Genomic DNA, 11,552 nt, shown 5'->3' on the forward strand with positions numbered 1-11,552 from the left:
CACATAGTGTTTTGCTCAGAACATTCCCACCCATGCAGAGCCGCGCTATGGGTACGCATTACCGTGAAGCTGGCAGTCAGTGCTACCAAATGTCGTCTGTGTCTACCACTCGGTGGTGACTTAATGTGGGTCTATGTAAGCAGATGCCAGCGCAAGCAATCTGATGCAGAGTCAGGAGGCGGTTTGGTACAAGAGAACCTTAGAGGCCACAGCCTCGGCCGTCTAAGGGATCTGTGTGTCTGGAGGCACATTTGGTTTCTGAGGTTCAAGCGGAGCTGTTGCCTCTGCTCCCAAGTTCCCGTGTCTGGAGGCGTTTTTGGTATGGTAGCAAACCTGTAGGTTGGGGCCTCTACCTTTCAGGATGCCAGGACTACAAAATGTGTGTCTTGGGACACATTTAGCTTAAGATTCCAGAAGTGGATCTGTGCTGTGCTGGGTCTGCTGCAAGCACACTAGAACCAGCTCGCAACAGTTGAGGTGAACAAATTGGTGACCAAGACCATCATCGGTTTCTCTCCGAGTGATGGGTGTGGGCGGAGAAAGTCTCCCAGACTGAGAGCATTCTCCCTTCTGTAGCGGATGAGACTAGACATCTCTTCCTTGAGAGTGTCACAACCTTCAAACACGTGTGTGAGGTGTCCAGTCTTGCCACACTGACAGACTACCTTGTCCCAGTAGATGCGGCTGCTGACCGTGCGCAAGCGACGCAACAGGCTCATGGGTCTCGGGGGGAGTGGGAGGTGGTGCCCTTTCCTATTGTAGGGGAGGTGTATCCATCCTCTCTCTTCACATGTTTGTGACAGTGTAGCCAAAGCCTATCCCTATGGTCATTTATTTAGCGCAATACATTGGCTTTTTTATCTTCTTAATTATGGGTCCATAGATCAATTGCCAAAATATATAGATAATATGAAAAGTTACCTCTATGAAGAGTGCCCACCGGAGTTGTGCAGCATTCTCAGAGGTTGCACGGGCTACAAGTTTGAAGCCAAGGATTGTCAAGTAGGACGCCACTAGATGTAAACCCAAGGATTTCATTTTTTCCATCAGGGCTTTGACGATGTGGAACCAGCACAGGATGTACCTTGAGTTTAAAAAAGAATTCAAACATTATTTTCCAAGCATGAGAGCATTATACTTGTAAAAATAAGAACAAGTCTGCATCCAACCACTGCCATAGGAACATTGTTGGAAAAAAAGTGTCACCAATAATATTTGCGACATTTCTTAAAAAATTAAAACCATGAAATACTAATACACAGTATAGTCATCTAAATGCCTGAAAGTAAGAATGCATGGATAATGGTACCCAGCTCTGGAGTTTAACCCATATCATCAGTCATAAAAACCCTACCTTAAATTCAGCCTGACACTAGCATTCGCCGTGGAATCAAATGTGTCCATCATGACAAATGGCCTGTAGGGGTTCTCCTGCCCACAGGGTGTCAGACGCCTGTAGCCACCATCCTCTAATTCCTCCACAATGGTAGGATGGGAGCAGTCCTCCATACCGCAAGGGATGTTCATCAATATCGCTTCAAGCGCTGCATGAATAGTTTTGGTATTTTCCCGGCTCATTATTGCGAACCCAGCTGGGCATCCAAATCCATCTGGGTGCTGAGTGGACATGGTCATGAGGCAGGCTCCGTCATCCTGCAGGCCATGCTTTCTATCAACCCCAATGACAGGTTTGTTGAGCTTGCACTGTCTCAGACAGGCCTGGTTGGACACGACAAGCACGTAGCTGTCTCGCTGGTAGAGTAGACAGATGCGGCTGTCTTTCAGGCCATGTGTGGCCAGCTGATGAACAGCGGTCCACTGTCCATCCTGACAGGCGTGCCGCTTTTCAGTGTTTTTTATAAATGTTTTGATGCGTGTGTCTGTGGGGTGGAATTTAGTGTCTTTGAAAATCCCTACAACGTCATTTCCAACATTCGCCAATTCGTGTCGCACCACATCAAACGGTTTTACTCCAAACTGCCGCGTTGACATAATTCTGTCTTTAACAGACTCAGCAATTTTGAGCCTGCGAGGTTGAGCAGGTGGTGTCCACTCCATGTCTGTGGGAACATGCTCACCCTGGACAGTCACCACCCACTCTGCAACATTGCTGAGGCGAATGACTGCTCTCACGCGCACACTGCAGTTGTGTTGGCTGTGTCTTCCTTCACGGTTGTTGCATCCTAAAGGTTAACAACAGACACAAAAAAAGGTTTTAATACTGTCGTGGGATTCTGCCAAAAAATTAGGTTATACAAACCCTTAGTCTTGTGCACACACTAACACAATATATGCAATAGCATGTTGAACGTGTACTGTACTCCGTTGGTTTTTTTTAATTTAAACTGAATCACACAAACATGTAAATTATGTCATTTGTAAAGATGCCAAGTGCAGCCAAGTCTCATCACACAGAGGTGTGCAACTGTAAAAGAAAAGAAGTGTACTGATTCTTCAAACGCGTCAAATAATCATGGACAAATACATCAAAGATTGACATTTTTTTAGGTTCTGGAAAAGGTGCTAATGTGTGATAATAATGGAACAAGAGACATGCACCAGCTGTTGTTTTTACAGAATAAAAAAACCCCATTTAAACTTTTCTTTAACAAGAAGAAAACAACAAACACTGGTTAAAACTCTTGGGTTTCTTTTTTCATTGGATTTATTTTTGAAACTTCAAATTATTGTAGCAATGTTTTACTTATATATACCTGGTTTACACATCCCAAATCCACCACATTGTCGACGGCAATTCCCTTTTTCTGGACAGTACAACATCCAATCGACGACATTGATATCGTTAGAAATACCCTCATGGACTTCCCCTTGCCTTTCTCTGGAAAGAAGCATAAACACATGTAATTGTGAATGTAATGATGTGATTGTATTGATAACACTTAGCTATCTGGCTTCAGTCATTCATTCTTTCAGAAGTTACAATGAAGGATTTCCTGTCGTGGATCTTAAATAAAGGCATGGATTACAGGTCAGAATTATTTCATCAACGTTTACTGGGGTAATATTCTCACTCCCAAGGATAAAAACAACAACTAATTATCAGAAAAGCACATCAACTGGCTCAAGTCAGAAACAATTGAACACACACACACAGATAGACAAGTCACAATGTTATTGTTAACAACATGGGTCATGGGTGGAGACAAAGAGACATGGGTTGTTACTGAAGATGTACCACAAAACATGTGTAGACCCTGGTTTGGTAGACACTGATTAAAAAATATATACATGAAAACATGTTTTAAATTTTATTTTTTTATTTTTATTTTTTTAAGATGTGGTTTTATTTTAGCAGAACAAATGAATACTCTGCATCTGTTGTGTTTGACAGCAGATATATTGATGAGGCTTTCTTCAATTCATGCGGACAAAAATAATTACCTGCCAACGGCTGTCAAGATGAACTCATCAGAAAACCTGTTTCGCGAGTTGTTGACGACTTTATCTCCAACTTTTCGCGTGAATCCGAAGTTCTCCTTTCCGGCGCCAACTTTTGCAGTCACGAATTCCGTCCTTAGCCTTCGTCGATTCCGATGAAGACATTCCATTTTTGTTTCCGTATGAGAGTGGAGAACATTCTTAAGATCATCCCCTCCAACAGGTAATTCTGTTTTCGTCGTTGGTACATGGTACTCTCGTCCATTGAATCGCTTTCACTTACACTCTCGTAAGCTTGAAGTAACTCCATGGCGGAACGGAAGTGAAATACTTGTAGAACGCTTTGCAGTATGTCGTTATTACGAGACATTTATTTAGGCTGTGTTTGTTTCATTTAGTTGTCGATTTAATATTTTTCTGCAAACAAAATTGTAAACCATACTCGATGTTTTTGAAGAAATGCCAATAAACATCGAAACACATCAAATTCTACTGATGTCGCTAAGCATCTCGTGACTTTCAGCGAGATCAGCGAAACGCTAACAGGAAATACCACTTTGGGAATCCCTGTGTACAGGGAATCCCACTCCAGGAAATCCACTTACAGGGAATCCCACTCTTTTGGTCGACATAGACCCCATCAGCCTCACTCACACCCACACGCACATACACAACCCCCCCCACACACACACACACACACGCGTACACCCCCCTCCCACACACACACACACATACTCTCTCTCTCTCTCTCTCTCGCTCTCTCTCTCACTCTCTCTCTCTCTCTCTCTCTCTCTCTCTCTCTCTCTCTCTCTCTCCATTGTACCGCGTTCACATGGTGTCCAATTCACATGAAGTACTCTTTTTACCAGGTGAATTGCATACTTGGGAGCCTTTCTTTCGTACAGGGTGACCCAAAAAAAAGAGTACCCAAACAAAACGTCATAAATTGAACAAAAATAAAGCAATCTTCATAAAATGTATTTACACACACAAGTAGCCTCTGCATGATTTGCACAGAAAATGTTTGCGTTCAAGCTTGTCTTTCAGGAAAGTTATGCTCATTCTACAGAACATGCTCCAAATGGCCTCGCCCGGATTTAAATCCCCCAGATTTCTATCTTTGGGGGTTCCTGAAAGACAACGTCTACAGGAACAACCCACAGACAATCACAGAACTCAAGAGAGCCATCACAACAACCATTCGCGGAATCTCGCAACAGGAGTGTGTGCGGGTGATTGATAACTTTGCGCGACGAGTTCAAGTTTGCCTGCAGCGGCGCGGAGGCCATTTGGAGCATGTTCTGTAGAATGAGCATAACTTTCCTGAAAGACAAGCTAGAACGCTAACATTTTCTGTGCAAATCATGCAGAGGCTACTTGTGTGTGTAAATGAATTTGATGAAGATTGCTTTATTTTTGTTTAATTTATGACGTTTTGTTTGGGTACTCTTTTTTTTGGGGTCACCCTGTATAATGTAGAGGGCATTACTTCTAAACTTAAAGGTTCCAACTTTGTGTCATTTATTTAAAAGTTCGATTTTGTGACTCTTGTTGAAAAATTCGTGGAATCGTTTACCTCCACGCAGTTTCCAGATTTTACTAGTTTGTTGCTCCAGCGAAGAAACTCTCACAGAAAGGACGAAGAAGTGGTGGGATTATTCTTCTTCTTAAAAATAAGGTCTTGCCCTATTTCAAGCCTGTAGAAGTTAATAACGACAACGTCATTATTTTTTAAGCAGACCGAGTTGTGTTTGGCACAGATGTCAATGTGTACCGTGTTAGCACGTATTTACAGCCAATCAACAGTTCCTTTTATGATACTAGTGTAACCGTGCGCCAATCTACTTTCCTCTTTCGTACTGAACTCAAACACTAAAGCAGACGACACAAGTTATATTACCCAGGTTCTTTTATTCCATACGATGAAATGGGGAAAATGTGGGATAACGGGGGTTTATCTTCAAATACAACTTTCACTGTATAGGACTAAACAACTTAAAAAAAACCCAATATTCTCACTCTTCATTCTAAAACTACATTCTTCCCCTAAAAATACCCTTTAAAACACACCAAATCCTTTCCCCAAACTACACTCTACTCTAAATCCTCACTCTCAACTTTAATCCAAAAAAAACCACAATGAGACTCTAATTTAAAACAAACGAAATCTAAAAAACAAACTAAAAAACAATTCTTTAAAAAAAACCAAATCTACAAAAACTAACAAAATCTGACCAAAATCTCTCCACTAAATCTAACTACTCTTCACTAACAAAACCTAGTCTATAAAAACAAATCTACGACCCACTAAAAAAGAAAAAGACCTAACTTTAGACCTAACTAAACCAGAAAGACCTAACTAAACCCCGTCGCACACTCGGCCATCCTGTAAACACAGAATGCACGCCGTAAGCATACGTAAACAAATCAACAATTTCAACTACCACAAGCTAACTCATTAAACAACAAAACACATCATTCCTACCAAATAACATGCCTACAATACATATGTTCTGCGCGAACTGAGAATCCGGTTTCATTCTAGAATGGACCGGGTCCAGGTTGGAATTCTAACCCTGCGCAAGTACAGGGGTGCCATTCTAGAATGAAACCCTTGAATAAAGGGGGCCGTAATGTTTGTAGGTAAGACAGAGTTGTCTTCCCTTGAATTATCTCCACCTGCACCTTCCCTTTGATAAAATGGGGCTGATTTGTCTACCCCTGAAAAAAATCCTTTGGCGATCTTGCGATGTCATGTCATGTCAAGAAAGTTGACACTCCTGAGTACGCAATAAATAAAGGCAGACCATAGCAAGGGGGACTACCAGGGCGGTAATGTTTGCAGGGCAGTTTTTTTTTTTGATGAGAGCCGGTTGCGGCCGCTTGCAATGTCAGCGCTGTCTCCCTCTCGGAAATGTCCGGTTTTTTGACAATTTTTTTGACAGACAGACAGACAGACGGTCAGACCGACTAACCGAAAGACAGACCAACAGAAGGACAGAGTGAGTTATAGAGCTGTTGTCACAGGTTTAAAAAAAAGTTGACATTATATCTTCACAATTCAGAAGACCAACTTCATGTATATGAATAAGATTAAAAGTTACAAGCGAGATCGGCAAAACACTGTCAGTCCGGAAATTTCCGTTCGTAGCGATCAGTGCTGAGTGTCTCTCAAAATCGTAATCACTTTCAGAACATCACAATCCCAATTCACGATGTCTTTGAGTAAAGTGTAAAAAAACCGGAAAAAAACCCCAACCAAACACACAAAAAACAAAAACAAACAGAAAATCCACATTTGTGGCTTTGGCTGTGTGATAGTCTAACTGAAATGACTATTCCAACTTGGACCCAAATTCCAACCTTGCGCACGGCCGATTCTAGAATGGACCAGCAATAGGGTTTTCATTCTAGAATGGCACCCCTGTACTTGGGCAGGGTTAGAATTCCAACCTGGACCCGGTCCATTCTAGAATAAAACCGGATTCTAAGTTCGCGCAGAACATATATACCGTTCTCTCAAACAACGGTCTTCTAAAGCAGTCACACACAAAAATCTTCCCCACCATTCCAACTCACAAAACAATCTACTTAAACATTTAAATAAATCCTCCCCCCAAGCACCATACTATTCTTTTCACCGCCTACCCATTTACAGAAAGAAAATTGTTTTAACCTACCAGCAAAAGAATCCTCACATTCCGGAAAGATTTCCGGCCGTGACAGACATGTCACAACACAACGGCATTAAAAACACGCCGCACCAAATACACGTTCTCTTCCCTCAAAGATTCCAAGCAAAAGCACAGTTTTAGCGTTCACATCCTGTGCACCGGTGTCACAAGATTAACCCATTCAACTCGAGGGGTGTCAGGCAGCCCCACTTTCTTTAGTTAGTGCCTAACGTCACCTTCAACTATTCAACTTTACATCGCGGCGGAGGGAAAAAAGGAGATGGAATAAAGCCACCTGTCAATTGTTTCTTGTTCACAAAAACATTAATCACAAAATTTACTCCAGAGGCTTGTACCAAAAAAAACAATCGTTTTACCTATGCAAATTTTAGAATCGGCTATTCCGCGAGACCAATTCAATAGAAATGAAACTCAGTCTCGGAAACCTTAATGAATCCCCGATAGTATAGAGGTACCACGAGTTCACACGGATGCACAAGAGTGCATGTGTACCGTAACTGTCGTTCCCAAGCTCACATCCTCCCCAACTTAGACTGTCGTCTCCTGGCGACATGCCAGAATCAGAAAAATTCAAAAAAATATTTAACCTCCCAAGAACATAATATTCTCCATCCTCAAATCATTTCAAAAACTTTCACACAAAAACAACCATCAACTGACTATAACAATATTTCTCTAAAACTAATAGGTTCTGAAATACAAATTTCACATAATCCTTCCAGTGCCAATAATCATATCTCCTGTCGACATCCAACTCACACAAGTTGACAAAAAATCACAACTCATCTTTAACAGAGGCAGTTCCATGGTTCACTTTACAAAGAATTATGTTCACCACTTGCCAGATAACCAATAATGATAATCTTTACGACTTATCAAATATTTTATCTCTCTTGAGCATACATCAGAACAAAATGTTGACAATCTTTACGATTTATCAAAGCATCTGATCTCTCTTGAGCATACATCAGAACAAAATACTGACAACCTTTACGATTTATCAATGCATGTCCCCTCTTTGTATCCCAACTGTACTTGGCAACACAATCTTCTAATCAACTAACAAAATGACCACTTGCCAAGGCAATGAAAAAACTGGAAGTCCTTAAAACTCACCCAGAATATCAAACCTTTAGTCAAAAATCAGCAATAACCTAATGTCACTCATCACAATTAAACCATTCAACAGGAGTATTCATAGGCAACCATACAATCCTTCAGAATCTATTTCAAAAATCCACTAATATTAATTCTAATAAACAAAACCAATGTACACCCTGTCTTCAAACAAAGACATCAATAAGCGCCAGAACTCAAATTCTAAAAAAATACCACCAAGAAAATAGCGAGAGCAGAGGAGACAGTAAAAGTGAGAGCGGAGAAAACAGTAAAGACAAACCAAACGACAGCAGAGAGCAAAAAGGTAGAAAAAGGTCATCTAATTCCTTACAGGTAGCATACTTTGCTCCTGAGGCGTACGAGGCTGGAGACGCCATGCTCAAACCAAAGAATCCCTAAACAGTGCAGCCAAGAGAATTAGAAAGTGGGAGCAGAGAAGACAGTAAAGACAAACCAAACGACAGCAGAGAGCAAAAAGGAAGAAAAAGGTCATCTAATTCCTTACAGGTAGCATACTTTGCTCCTGAGGCGTACGAGGCTGGAGACGCCATTACTCAAACAAATTAAAGTTCAGTAACCAACTAATCTCAAGAATACAAAATCTAAAATCTAGTCACACCCCACTCAATATGTTTGAGTAGTCTATTGACTAGAAACAACGTAGAACTTGTAAAATCTAGCTACATCCTACTCCATCTATTGGAGTAATCTGTCAACTAGAGACAGCATAGAATTTGTAAGATCTAGTTACATTCTACTCAGTACGTTTGAGCAGTCTGTCGACTAGAGACAGCATAAAATTCTCAGATACCACCACCGACTGAACCGAAGCGGACGGTCCTCGTGGTAAATGATGCAAGTTTGAATGCGTCCCAGCACCCTGTCGCTGGGGACGCTGACGGGAATAGTTAGTTACCCTTCGTCTTCCAGACGAACTGTTTGCCCATCTAACCCCGTTTCCTGTAACTTCATCTTCAGAACTTGACTCATCCGTGTCATCTGAACTAGATTCACGTCTCTGGAACTGAAATTCTGGCAACCCAATGGATGCCCGAGGGGCTTGTTGCACAGGAGTCAAATGTTCTTTTATCTCTGCCCTATTTACTCGGAACGGCGCACCTCCGTTTTCAGGTTTTATGACATATGGTCCACCATCCTGATCGGGTATTTCGACCACAACAAAAATCTCTGACTTCCATGCATCATGGATTTTGCGTCTACCCATACCGTGATCCCGCAACAAGACACGTTGACCAAGCTGAAGTGATTTTCCTCTGACTTTCTTATCAAGGCGCCTCTTTCGCTCATGTGCTGCTTGCTGTAGATTCCGGTTCGCCAGTTGATGTGCCTGTAACAACCGTTCTCGGTGGACTTGAACCCACTCAGTGGTCGGCAAACCACCTTCTTCTAAACCGATCCCCAACAAAAAGTCAACCGGTAAACGCGGTTCCTGACCGAACAACAAAGCGTATGGAGAAAATCCAGTGGAAGAATGGGGCGTCACATTGTAGACATACACCAACTCTTGGAGGTATTCAGGCCACCGTTTCTTTTTCTGATCCGTAAGGGTGCTCAAAAGGTTATGCATCGTCCGGTTGAAACGTTCACACTGAGCATTCCCCTGCGGATGATACGCAGTGGTCCGAGATTTCTTCACACCGTAGAGAATACAGAGCTCTTTTATCACCTCTCCTTCAAAGTTTCGACCCTGATCAGAGTGAAGTCTCATGGGGATGCCGAATTTCTGAAACCACTCTTTCGTCAAAACCTTTGCTACAGTAACAGCTTTCTGATCGCGGGTAGGTACTGCCACCGTAAACTTTGTAAACACATCTGTCAATACCAGCACGTTTTCCTTTCCATCCGTCGCTTTTTCGAGAAGCGTGAAGTCCATAGCCACAACCTCAAGCGGCCGAGAAGCTAACAAATGTCCAATTGGAGCAGTAGCTCGCACTGAAGGCAGTTTGGCAAAGCTGCAACGCTCACATTCCTGAACCCACTTTCCCACTGTGGCGAACATTCCTGACCAGTAACAGCGCTGTCTCAACAATCGCAAACAACGTTCTGCTCCCTGATGACCTGTCCCATGCACAGATTCAAAGACCGGCCTCTGGAGAGACTCTGGCAAAACTATCTGTAACAACGGTTTGTTGCTAACTGGATCTGTGACTCTACGGCAAAGTAAATCTTTCTCCACCACGAGCTTATCCCACTGTCTACACAGAGCAATGGCTGAGTTTCCCAAATCTCGTTTTTCTTGTATACTCGGTCTCGTTCCTTTCTTCAAATGTTGTAACAAAAGACCAATGACTGGATCTTCACCCTGAAGTCTTTGCAGATCTGCGGGTTCAATCGTCGGTAGAGCGTGTGTTGCCCCTAACTGCTCTCTTCCCGACTCATCTGTAGTCCCAGCAACGATGCCCACATGTGCAGTTGCTGCCAACCCTTGATCCCGGCCCATGTTTACAGAGACAGAGCAAGCCGCCACCACTTCTTCCTCGATGTCCGTACCTGGACTCTCAAATGGGTTCCTTGACAGGACGTCCGCGTTCACATTGGATTTCCCAGAACGATACTTGATCTCAAAATTGAAAAGAGCCAACTGCGCCACCCAACGTTGTTCCACAGCCCCTAGTTTGGCAGTCTTCAAGTAGCTGAGAGGATTATTGTCAGTAAAAGCCACGAATGAAGCTCCCAGAAGATATCCACGGAACTTCTCGGTGATAGCCCACTTGAGAGCCAGCAGTTCGAGTTTCATGGAACTATAGTTCTGCATGTTTTTCTCTGATGGACGAAGTGTTCGACTTGCGTAGGCTATAACCCTCTTTCTTCCCTCCTGAGTCTGAGACAACACTGCCCCCAGACCTTTTGAACTTGCGTCTGTTTCCAAGACAAATGGAAGACTATAATCAGCGTAGCCCAACACTGGAGCACTGATGAGAGCTAGTTTCAGCTTTTCAAAAGCCTGTTGACAGTCTAACGTCCACTTTCCACCCAACCGAACAGTCTTCCCTCCGGGTTTACCCTTCACACCCTCATGTACCTTCCCGACCAGTGCATGCAACGGCCCTGCCATCTGTGCAAACCCTAGCACGAATCGGCGGTAGTACGATGCAAATCCCAAGAAAGCTCTCAATTCCCTAAGCGTCTGAGGAACTGCCCACTGTTCAACAGCTTTGATTTTCTCCGCGTCAGTCGCGATGCCACCCTGTGAAATGGTGTAGCCCAGATACTGCACTGAAGTACGACAGAACTTGCACTTGTCCGGGTTCAGTTTGAGTCCCAGCTCTCTCAGTCGAGAAAGCACTGCTCTCAATCGCTCAACGTGTTCCTGGAAGG

Source organism: Littorina saxatilis, linkage group LG8 (genome assembly GCF_037325665.1).
Source record: "Littorina saxatilis isolate snail1 linkage group LG8, US_GU_Lsax_2.0, whole genome shotgun sequence".
Classification (NCBI taxonomy): domain Eukaryota; kingdom Metazoa; phylum Mollusca; class Gastropoda; order Littorinimorpha; family Littorinidae; genus Littorina; species Littorina saxatilis.